Genomic DNA, 12,483 nt, shown 5'->3' with positions numbered 1-12,483 from the left:
CAGAGCAGGGCCCGCGGGGGTGGGGGGGGGCAGTTAGGGCGCCTTCCCCTGTCACGAACAGAGCAGGGCGGATAGGGAGGTTGTGGCCCCGCCCCCTGTCACACACAGAGCCCCAAGGCGATCAGGGGGTTTGGGCGCTGCCCCCTGTCACGCTGATCCTGGTGCCGGGAGGCCTCTCGGCTCCACTGATTCCGGTGCTGGGAGGCATATTACCCTTTTACTATATAGAATAGAGGCCTGGTGCATGGGTGGGGGCCAGCTGGTTTGCCCTGAAGGGTGTCCTGGATCAGGGTGGGGGTCCCCACTGGGGTGCCTGGCCAGTCTGGGTGAGGGTGAGGGCTGAGGGTTGTTTTCAGGCTGACTGAAGCTCCCAACTGCTCCTTTTTTTCTTTTCTTTTTTTTATTCTGGGACAGCTTTAGCTCTGGATCCAGCTCTGAGGCCTCTGCTGCTAAAAGCAGGTATCTGGTTTGTTTGGGTTCTATAATCTCGAAACCCTGTATCAACTCCAGCTCTGAGATCCCGGCTAGCTGAAAGCGGGTTTCTGGGGTTTTGTTTAGCTTCTCTATCTGTTACAATGTTTCAAACTGCAAGCTCAGAGGCCGGCAAGGCAGGTGGGGAATGTTGCAGTCCTCTGTCACTGAAGCAAGCAAGCCTCATGTTCAGTTTAAGCTGCCTGGCTGCTGGCCGCCATCTTGGCTGGCAGTTAATTTGCATATCTCGCTGATTAGCCAATGGGAAGTGTAGTGGTCGTACGCTAATTACCATGTTTCTCTTTTATTAGATAGGATATATATATATATTTTTTTTCTCTATAATAATAAAAGCATAATATGCTAATTAGACCAGATGTCCTTCTGGATGACTTTCCAGACAAAGCTAGGGCTGCAAAGTGTAGGGAGCGGCTGTAGGGTCAAGGCTCCATCTGACCTGTGACAGGGCCACAAACAAGTCCCAGCCTGGAGGGCAGAACTCTCCTAGCATAATTAAGCCTGACCTTTTAGCCTTCCCTAATTCCTTCCTCCCACAGCTAATGGGCTGTGGGAGGTGCAGCAAATGTTGCCAAAACAAGAACATTTGTATACATGTTAATCTACCCTTGTTTTAATCAGACTGTAAAATAAAGTGTCGGCTTGCAGGCTAGGTCTTTTGTCTCCTTATCCAGGCACAGGAGATCCACTGAGCCCCAGCTGTATTCTCTTGTCTGTCTTTTATTCAATCCTTCACCACCCCTCCTTAGGTTCACAGCAAGGGAAGCCTGGTTCCTGGGTTCCTGCTGGTGGCCAGAGGGAAGGCCAGGTCCCAGGTGCCAGAGGGAAGCCAGTGCCAGCAGCCGGGGAAAGGAAGGCCTACTCTTGCATGAATTTTGTGCATTGGGCCGCTAGTCCTGTCTAATAAAAGAGAAGCATGCAAATTGACCATAACCCCGACACCCTTCCCATTGGCTAATCAGCAGGATATGCAAATTAACTGCCAACCAAGATGGCGGCCAGCAGCCAGGCAGCTGAAGCGAACAGGAGGCTTGTTTGCTCCAGTGATGGAGGAAGCCAAGGTTCCCCGCCTGCCGCTGCCGGCCTCTGAGCTGCAGTCTAAGCAACTATGTTGTAATTATAGAACCTAAAAAAACTCCAGAAACCTGCTTTCAGCCAGCCGGGCTTCAGCCAGCAGGACCGCAACAGTGTTTCAATTATAGAACCCAAAGAAACCCAGATCCCTGCTTTCAGCCGCCGAGGTCTCAGAGCTGGAGCCAAGCCTCAGAGCTAAAGCTGGCTCTCAGCTCCAGTGACAGCCATAGAAGGTAAATAAATCCCAGAATAAAAAAAAAGAAAAACAGGAAAGGTTGGGAGCTTCAGTCACCTGCCAGCCTGAAAACGGCCCTCAGCCCCTCACCCAGACTGGCCAGGCACCCCAGTGGGGACCCCCACCCTGACGGGGGTGTGACCAGCTGCAAACAGCCATCATCCCTTTATCCAGGCTGGCCAGACACCCCAGTGGGGACTCCCACCCTGAAGCAACAACATGTCGGCTCATTTGCATACTGAAAGCGGGCAGCAGCGGGCAAGGCTGTCTGCGGTCCTGGGACCCGGATCCGTGACCTGGCGGGCAGGGCGGCAGTGCTTGAGGCTGTCCGTGGTCTGGGACCCGGACCCATGTCTTGGCAGGCGGGGGGCAGCGCCTGAGGCTGTCCACTGTCCCGGGACCCGGATCTGTGACCCTGACGGGCGGGGGGCAGCGTTTGAAGCTGTCCGACGTCCCGGGACCTGGATCAGTGACACTTCGCGGTGGGGCAGCAGCTCACACAGGGGTGGATCGGCCTGGGTTGGGCAGGGCAGGACACCTGGCTTCCGCCCAGCCCCAGTCACTCTGGGCAGGTGAGCAGCACAGAGAGCCTCTGGACAGGGGAGGCAGGCCGGCGGAGGGCGGCCTGTACTCCGCACATGGCAGTGGTGACAGCTGTGAGCGCGCCAAGCGGAGCCTGCAGGCTGAGCTGAAGTAGCACATGCAGGCCATCAGCGCCCAGGAGTGGCTGCGCAAGATCCGCCTCCTGGCCCAGAAGGTGCAGGATCCCAGGGACAGCCACCGTGGCGGGCCAGACTGATGTCCTCCTAGCCGCACCATGCGGGTTTGCAGATCTGCAAAGCCAGAGGCCTCTAGTGTGCACATCTACCCCTGGCGTGGGAACATCCCCCAGCACACTGTCACCCTCCCACACCTGCAACAGTTGCAAACCAAGGCGTGCACAAGTTCCCCCCGCCTCTCCACCGCACTTCCATCAACCCGGCATGCCTAACATCCCCACAGGATGTGCACACATCCCCTCTGATGCGCTCACGTCCTTTGGAGAGTGTCTGGGTGTTCTGGGTGCTGAGCATGGGCGCTTGTGAGATGACAGTGAGAGGGCGGAGTGGTGATGCCCTGTTCCCACGGAGGCCAGTGCAGCTACGAGATCACCTCTGTGGGGCTAATGCAGGTGCTGAGGCGGGAGCAGGTGCAGACAGACACACCCGGTGGGCGCAGGCGGCCCTCGCTGAGGTGCCTTCAGTCAGCGTTCAAGATCAAGAACCCAGAGGCGGAGAGGAATTCCGTCCTCTCAGTGAAACAGTGGGATAGTCGGGGCGACTGTAGAGGAGGAATGTGCACTTTGGGTGCCAGCACCCATGAGTGAAGGCTGCCCTGACTGAGCTTCGCTTGCTTGGGGCCTAGCTCACTCCTGCTGGGCAGCAGGTGACAGGATGTGCTTTTCTGAATTAATGAGAGAAAACGTTGATTCTCCTGCTGCCCATGAAGGTGGAAAGTGAAGTGGGGAGACATGTGGGGAGTGAGCGAGGTTCCCTGTCTGGGGGTTCCAGATCTGCTGTTGGTTTCTTTCACCACTGACTAGAGATATACAGGGTGTCCCCCCAAAATGTATACACACTTTGAATACCTACTAATTCCAATGGTTTTAAGCATAAGAAAGACACAACAATGGGGCTGTTATCTGTTAAAAGTGTGGGCACAAACAAGCAGTTGGACATTCCCTGAGGGTTCTCAGATTGGAGAGGGTGAAGGCCAGACTGAGGGGCCCCTTTCTCCCCTTATCCCAGTGCACGAATTTCATGCACTGGGCTACTAGTATATAATAAAAGGCCAATATGCAAATTGACTGAACAGTGGAACGACTGGTCTCTATGAAATGCATTGACTACCAGGGGGCAGATGCTCAATTCAGGAGCTTCCCTCTGGTGGTCAGTGCACTCCCACAGGAGTGCTGCTCAGCCAGAGTCTGGACTCATGGCTGGCGAGCTCAGCGGTGGTGGTGGGAGCCTCTCTTGCCTCTGCGGCAGTGCTAAGGATGTCCAACTGCTGGCTTAGGCCCACTCCCCCTGGACTGCGGGAGGGTGCAGGCCAGGCTGAGGGAACCCCCTGAGTGCACAAATTTCATGCACTGGGCCTCTAGCATATATATATTCACATATATTCATATTCAACAAATATTTGTTCAGTGCAACTGAATGATGTTCATTTTCTAATTAGGAAAATGGTTATTCCAATTCTGTGCACCTGAGATCCATTAAAATCTTCTTTAAAAACTGCATATTTTTTGATGGGCTCAAGGTAAGAACAATTTTAACCAAATATAAACAGCAATCAGGCAACTAAAATAAAATACTTTTAAAAAGCTAACCTCCTTAATTGCTTTAAAGAACAGTTGTGTACTGCATATTTTTACACCATTTTGAAATTTGGTACTTCTCCATGGGAAAATTTTCAAATTCAAAATTTTTTCTAAATTGTTTATGAGTCTTTTGTTTAAAAATGTGTAATATTTCATCTGTTCAAATCACCTTAAATATATTTTATAGTAAGCTGAATATGTTTTCATAATCTCAAAGTAAGAAGGCCATATAAAAACTCATTTTTATCTTAGAGAAAAAATATATAACTTTATTATTATTACTATTATTATTATCACTATTATTATTCCTCACCCAAGGATATGTTCTTACTGATTTTAGAGAGAGTTAAAAGAATCGGGGAGGGGTGGAGAGAGAGAGAGAAACATCAATGTATGAGAGAAACATCAGAAAAAGGTGGGGTCGAAGAGTAGAACTTAGTAATTCATCTTATTTGATGCCAACATTTCTGTTGAAATTTGTTGTCTCACAAAATTGAAGAGTTCACAGGCATAGATGATAAGTGGAAGCAAAGTTTATTGAGAGACAGAATGACTCTCTGTAGCAGGCAGGGCGCAGGCCCAAAGTGGGTTGCCTGTTAAGCTTCTTTGTCTAGGTGTAGATAAATACTTTGCTAGCTTCTGATTGGTTATTTAAAATAATTCTGCCTTAGCAACATCCTTAGGATTGGTTATATGCCTCACTGCCTTGTGACTGGTTATCTGCAAGCTGCCTGCCTTAATAACATCCATACATTTAAAAATATATATATTTTATTGATTTTTTACAGAGAAGAAGGGAGAGGGATAGAGAGTTAGAAACATCGATGAGAGAGAAACACCAATCAGCTGCCTCCTGCACATTCCCTACTGGGGATGTGCCCGCAACCAAGGTACATGTCCTTGACCAGAATCAACTTGGGACTCTTGAGTCCGCAGGCCGACGCTCTATTCACTGAGCCAAACCGGTTAGGGCTATCCATACATTTTAAAGCTCAAGGCTCCAGCCACCTTTCTTTCCCTGACCAGCTGGGTTGCCTTAGGAACTCCCTCCTAGAAGGCTCTAGTTCTCCCTGCCCAGCGGTGTTCAGTTCTAGGTCATTTTGTCAGTGATTTTTCTCATCAAGCTACTTTCTACCCAAGTCTGTAGCACTCCACTTCCACTTCCCCATCTCTAACTGCCCAGCCCTCTTCTATCTCCTCATTACTATTAATTAAATTCAGATATTAAAGGCACAGATATACTGAAAACTTACCAGCATTTAGGGATAAACACTGAGCAGTGCCATTCCATTTCCAAAAATAGTTCTATAAAATGTATGGTTAGAGATGAATTATTGTTTGGTCAAAGAACTTACAGTAAAATTTGCAATCATTAACATAAAGAATCTAGCACTAAAAATTATTTGTAGGATTTGAATGAATCTATAAAATGGGAAAGTTTTGTAAAGTACATTTTATTCTGTGAGGAGAAGAGAAATGTAGTACTAAAAAAAAAAACACCACACAAAACAAAAACAAACAAACAAACAAACAAAAAAAAAAACACCACACACACACACAAAACACCACAAATTGAAACAAGAAAAGTATTTATAGGAATAAAAATAAAAATGAAAAACTAGAGATGATAGTCCATTATAAATTTTATGAGCATAAGCAATGTATCAGGGTGAAAGAAATGTATATATAGAATTAAGGGCCAAATCAAGTAGGGATTCTATAGGCCAATAATAAAGTCTAATTGTGAATATGTGAATAAGTCCTAGACCAGGCATTGACCTAGGGAAGGACTTTGGAACACTCCTGCCAATATGATGCTCTAATAAGTGTTTCCTTTCATTCTAAGAGATTGTTATGTTCCTTATTTTACTTCAAATCCTTAAGTTTGAATTTACCTCCAAATCCCTAAATAAGAGTATATCATTCATTAGAATAATGACAAGTAACAATACTAGCTAACATTTATTGAGTACTTGCTTATCCAAGAATATATTGCTGGTAATTTTTGGCTATCAGTATGCATGGGTTTTCACATTACTCCATTTTGTTAACATTTATTAAGTTCTGACCTAAACTGGGAGTTGGACATCCCCCGAAGGGTCCCTGATTGGAGAGGGTGCAGGCTGGGCTGAGGGGGATTTCCCCCCCGCCCCCCCCCCCCGCCACCATGCATGAATTTTGTGCACTGGGCCTCTAGTCAATGTATAATTTCCTTTGTTCCCATGAACTTCTTATCTTGCAGAAAGGAGCACACAGGGCTAAAGCAAGACGCCATAAGGTGTGGGCCTAGAGCAGTGATGGCGAACCTATGACACGCGTGTCAGAGGTGACATGCAAACTCACGTTTTTGGTTGATTTTTCTTTGTTAAATGGCATTTAAATATATAAAATAAATATCCAAAATATAAGCCTTTGTTTTACTATGGTTGCAAATATAAAAAAAATTCTATATGTGACACGGCACCAGATTTAAGTTAGGGTTTTTCAAAATGCCGACACGCCGAGCTCAAAAGGTTCGCCATCACTGGCCTAGAGCATGGGCCTCTTGCCCAGGTGTAAGAGCTATATTCATAGTGGTCAAAAATCTTGAATGCCACTGACTTGGAGAATTGGTTCAAAGTAAAATTAATGAGAGAAGTTGTGGGAAATATTAATGAATTTTCTTAAAAAGAATACTCTTGTATGTAATAAAATAATCCACTCTAAGAAACAAGTAAATATGTATAATTATGAAATAATAAATGACTGGAAACAATCAGATTGGGTTAGAGAGACACTTTTTTAAATCATCAAACACCTAGAGAAATCAACCTGGCATGAGGGAATGTGAGAGCACACTATTGTCTGGAAGTGAGAAGACAAGGGTCCTATAATATTAATATCTATGAAATTAATAAAAGAAAAATCTCTACCTACTTGGGAAATCTGATATGTGAAAAAATGACAAATCCACATAAAATTGTAATGCCACTGATTGTTCAAAAAGTATTTAATCAGGATGCTTCCATGTTTAAAATACCATGTGTTTCCATTGCTTTGAAAATAAAATCAGGCTCCTTGCTTGACCCATGTGGCTCAATGGTTGAGCATCAATCTATGAACCAGGAGGTCATGGTTTGATTTTTGGTCAAGGCACAAGCCCAGGTTGAGGCCCAATCCCCAGTGTGGGGTGTGCAGGAGGCAGACAATGAATAATTCTCTCTGATCATTGATGTTTCTCTCTCTCTCCCTCTCCCTTCCTCTCTGAAATCAATAAAAATATATTTTTAAAATTTGGGATCCTTACCACAGCCTACAAGAAGTTAAAGGATCTGGCCCTTCTCACTGCTGTTCTGTCCCCTTCTGCTCTCTCCCCCGACCAATAGAGGCTTCAGTTACCTTGTCACCTTTCCTTCCAGAGAATGTGCCAAAGAAGCTCTTTCCTATCCTTGGTGTACCCTGTCCACTGTGCTTCCCTTGCCTCAGAAACTCTAAGCTTAAAGTCCCAGGTGAAACCTCAACGTGGTTCTAAAGAAAGTTCTTCCTTGCCATGACTATTTAACATCCTCCCCCACTCACCTTGGTTCACATTCACTACTTTTTAAAAAACATGTTTTCTTTCTACCTTTTGACCCCCTTTAACCATTTATATGTATTTAATTGTTGCCAGTGTCCTCATCTGTTTTGTTCATTACTCTGGCCTACCTAGAACAGGACCTACTTCCTAGCACCTTTAATAAGATCATCACAAAATACTTATTAAAAAATGAATGCACATGAAAGCCCATATTATGAAATACTAGAACTACACTACTTAATGACTGTAATCAATGTGCCAGGGTTTTTGTCATTCATTGTTAGTGTTTCTATTCCTTGCAGCAAAGCTGTAAGTTATGCGTGTGTATTTCCCTGCAACTGTTGCTCAGGGAGGAAGCCTATGGTCACATGTACACTGTTAGTAATTGGCAGAAATGGAATTTGCATCCAGGTCCAAACAAATCAGTGTTCCACACTGTCTCTCTGACACCCCCAATCAGAAATAATTGGTCTCTTCTTTAAGCTGTAGAATCATTTTGACTCCACTTTACCATCTTCTGTAATATTTTTTTTTTTGGGGGGGGCATATTTATGTTTCATTCCAGTTTCCTAGTGAATTTATTACAGGGACTATGTCTCCCGAGTCGCCATCACTGTCTCACATTCTGCTTATCCACGTCACTTAGAAAACATTTACAGCAGGAAAAAATAGTTGGAAGTGCAGACTATACGATCATGGAGCGTTATTATCTCTATGAGAGTAACATGTTTCTTGAAAAACAAAAACCAAAACCAAAAACTGACAAATTGACCGACCTCTAGAAAGCAACAGAAAGAAAGCTCTTGAGCTCAGTCTGAACTCCTAATGAGGTAAAATCCTGTGTTCTGAAAATTTTGATTACCCTAGGAATATTTATGCTCTTCTAGAACAACTGATTAAAAACATTTGAGCTTGTTTCAGTTCAGCTTATATTTTCTTTTCATTTTTTGTTTTGAAAATGTTAATGATTAAACAACTTTTCTATGAGTAATAGGCCTGTTTCAGAGTGTGCTCTTATAAGACTATTTTTATCAACTACTTTGTCAGCAGGGTTCTCAAGCCACACACATAAAATATCTCCTGTGGCTAATTAAACCCACACAGACTAGTAACTTAATTACTAGTAACTGAATTAAATTGTAACTTAGTTACAATTTTAAGTAACTTTACCAACCTAAACAAAGGGTAATCCATGTGACTAGGATTTACAAGTCACTTTCTGACTGTTCCATAGCACCTCACCATAGTTTGTCATTTTCCCCTCAATAACCATTTTGTAATTTACACACTAATGCAACAATCATCCTACACTGATAAATTTCATTGCATAGACACTCCACCCAAATAATATGATCTTTTTCTTTGTTTGAATATACCTCTAGAGCAGTTCTCAGTTAAAAACTAAGTGTTAGGATTTAAATGACAATGCTATGGTATTTGTTATTCAATGATATCGATATAGTTTAAATAATCATGTTATAGGGAAAAATTTTGAAAAGAAAAGATGCTTTACAATGTGATATGCGTGCAATTGAGAAGGATTTACTTAAGGATGATAAAGTATTAATTAGGATATTATTTCATATTTTATTAAGAAATGTCAGCAGTTAGGAAATGAATAAGTTCTGAGGATCTAATATACAACATGGCTATTATAGTTAGCAATAATGTATTGTATGCTTGAAAATTGCTAAAAGAATAGATCTTAAATATCCTCATCCCCCTCCCTACACAAAAGATAACTATGTGAGGTAGTGAATGTGTTAACTAACCTTATTGTGATCATTTTACAGTTTATGCATTGCCAAATCATTACATTGTACATCTTAAGTGTACACAATGTCAATTATATCACAATAAAGCTGAGAAAGGGTCAAGCAAGGAATTGTAATAAAAATGAATCTTTTGGAGGGCTTTCTTGAATCATCTCAGGTGTCATATAAACTAAAACACAGTTTACTTTTAAATTTAAAAAGTATGTACACATGACATATTTTAGCTTCACTTGGAGGATAGGGGCATAATATATTAAATAATATTAGTATATCATTATTCCAAAGCATTTAAAATTCATCCCTCAGCCCAGCCGGCATGGCTCAGTGGTTGAGCGTCAACCTATGAACCAGGAAGTCATGATTTGATTCCCGGTCAGGGCACATGCCCAGGTTGTGGGCTTGTGCAGGAGATAGCCAGTCAATGATTCTCTCTCATCATTGAAGTTTTTATATCTTTCTCCCTCTCTTTTCCTCTCTGAAATCAACAAAAATATTAAAAAATAAAATAATTTTTAAAAAGATTGAGTGACTTTATTTCTGGGTTCTCTACAGCCCAAGTGTCCATCAGTAGGAGAATGGATAAAACAGCTCTGGTACAGGAACACAATGGAATACTACTTGGCCATAAAAAGGAAGAAAATGTTACAACAGCATGGATGAATTTGTAAAACATTATGCTAAGTGAAAGAAGCCAGTCAAAGAAAGACAAGTACCATATAGTCTCACTCATATGTGGAATTTAATGAACGCACTGGTCTGCCTGGCAAAATTGAGACAAACTCACAGATAGAGAACAGGCAGACAGTTCTGGTGGGGGGATTGTTGGGGAAGGTGGAGGAATTGAGCAAAAAAGAAAAAAAAAGAGAGAGGACTCATGGAAATAGGCAACACTATGGTGATTGTGGGTGGGGGGAAGAGGAGGATATGAAAGAGGGCATAGAAGTGATAAATGGTATTGGGAAAAATGAAATAAGAACTAATGGACAGGGATAACTAATGGACAGAGACTATGGTATGGTGAGTGCAGGGGCCTTGGAGGTGGACGGGAGTATAGGTGGGATAAATAGGGATGGAAACAATAAATAAAGAGGGGAAAAAAGAGTGGGTGAGATAGCAATGTCACAGAATTTCTCTACACTGGTTGAAATGCCTTCACAAAAAACTGGAAGGCAAAGAAAGTTAAAGACAAGTATTCAGAATCTTCCATACATACTCCTCTACCTATGGAGTCCACAAGACAAAACACCAGTTACACATAGGTCCTCGTCCTATTTCTGTAATGAATTTCTAAAACTTAATCTGACATGAATTCTTACATTCCATAACGCTTGGATATTTAGGATTAATATCTTAAACAATATTTGAAAAAACAATACTTGTGTGAGTAACCCTCCTCTTCAGAAGTACTAGAAGAATTCTTCAGCATCAAATAGTTTTATTTTAGTAGAGAAGATGTCAAGGTTTTATGCCTTTGAAATGCATCTTTCTTTAATTCTAATCTGGGTGATTATAAATATAGCATTGTTACAGAAGACAATATTTTATAGGCTTCAAAAAAAGACTAGATGACTATAAAGTCCATTTTCATATCCAAATGAGTGGGATTCTATTATTCTCTGAGGAAAGGGATAGCACTGTATTACTGATGACATGATTCAAATAAAACAGCAATAAAATAAAATTAAATAAATAATATACATACAAAATAAATATAGTATTCATAAAATAAAATTAAACAGTAATAGAAAATTATAATGTTAGTTCCCTAAATTTAGTTTCATGTGCAAATGCCTTATTCTAAAGATCTTGGTGGTTTATTTACTGAATTAGTGTCAATTCATTTATCTGATGGAAAGAGAGGTAATAGGTATTCAGATTTGAGATACAGCTTATAAAATCTAGCTGTCAGATTATAGTTTATTTTAATATTTATTTTAAGATCTATAAAATACATGGAGAAAGCTTAAAATAATGAAACCTTAAATAAAGGGCTGTTTGCTTCATAACCACAAGACTTGATGGTGGTCTCAGAAATCAGTCTGGTTTATTGGGCTTCCTTTGCTTTTTTACCTGAATTTGGAAACATAAGAAGTCCTTCCATTTATTTCAACTGGGTGAGTGAGGAAGTGCTCAATTTATCTTCTAGTAAAAAGTCTAGTGCTATTTGTTTTGTGGCTTTGTAATCTCTATGTTTTAAAACCTCTTGACATTTGCAATGGCACCAATTTATCTACCTGATTCATGTGATCTCGATGATTAAAGAAGTCCACCCAAAGATAAAACTTATTGAAGACAAATATCAGGAGACTGCCTGAGCCTCATGCACAGGATGTGCACATTCACCTGATTCCAGACCTACCAGCAACGAACCTTCTTCCTCTTGCGCTCGATACAAGTGGTTCAGCACAGAAAAGGGCCAAGCAGGCTGCTGGTTTCTGTGGCCTGCGCTTAAGCCCCACCCAAACGGAGAATCACTCCCTTCCAAAAAAGCAGTAAAAATCCTATGACTTTAGATATTCTTTTATGCAATTTATCATTAATAGGAGTACTGCCAAGGTCTTCCCAAACAAACAGAAAATACTAAGTAAAATAAGAAATTACCAAAAAGTTTTTGTAGTGATAAATCATGGATTTTTGACAACTGTACAAATATCAGTTATAAATCAAAATTATTGTTCTTGTATTTTAAAAAGTCCTGGGTATATAATTATATACGATTGAATTATTTTTAAGAGAATCAAGTTAATAGTAAGTAATGAGACATTCATATATGCATAAGCAAAAACACACAGATTTTTAAAAAATTCTCATTCAAGGATATGTTTATTGACTCTTAGAGAGAGGAAGGAGAGAGAGGGAGAACCATTGATGTGAGAGAGAAACACCAATCCATAGATCAGTTGCCTCCTGTGCACACCCAAATAAGGGACTGAAGCCAAAACCTGGGTATGTGCCTTGACCAGGAATTGAACCAACCACCTTTTGGTGTCCCGGA

The 12,483-nt window shown here is 41.9% G+C and overlaps 1 protein-coding gene across 1 annotated transcript in view; it reads right to left on the bottom strand.

The window, feature by feature from the left end:
* PPFIA2 (PTPRF interacting protein alpha 2) overlaps window positions 1-12,483 on the bottom strand; it is a 471,528-nt gene that overhangs the window by 115,384 nt on the left and 343,661 nt on the right. The gene's annotated exons all lie outside the window — the stretch shown is intronic.

The sequence above is a fragment of the Myotis nattereri genome (assembly GCF_964212035.1).
Source record: "Myotis nattereri genome assembly, chromosome: 2".
NCBI lineage: Eukaryota > Metazoa > Chordata > Mammalia > Chiroptera > Vespertilionidae > Myotis > Myotis nattereri.
This window is presented reverse-complemented; position numbering and strand designations above follow the sequence as displayed.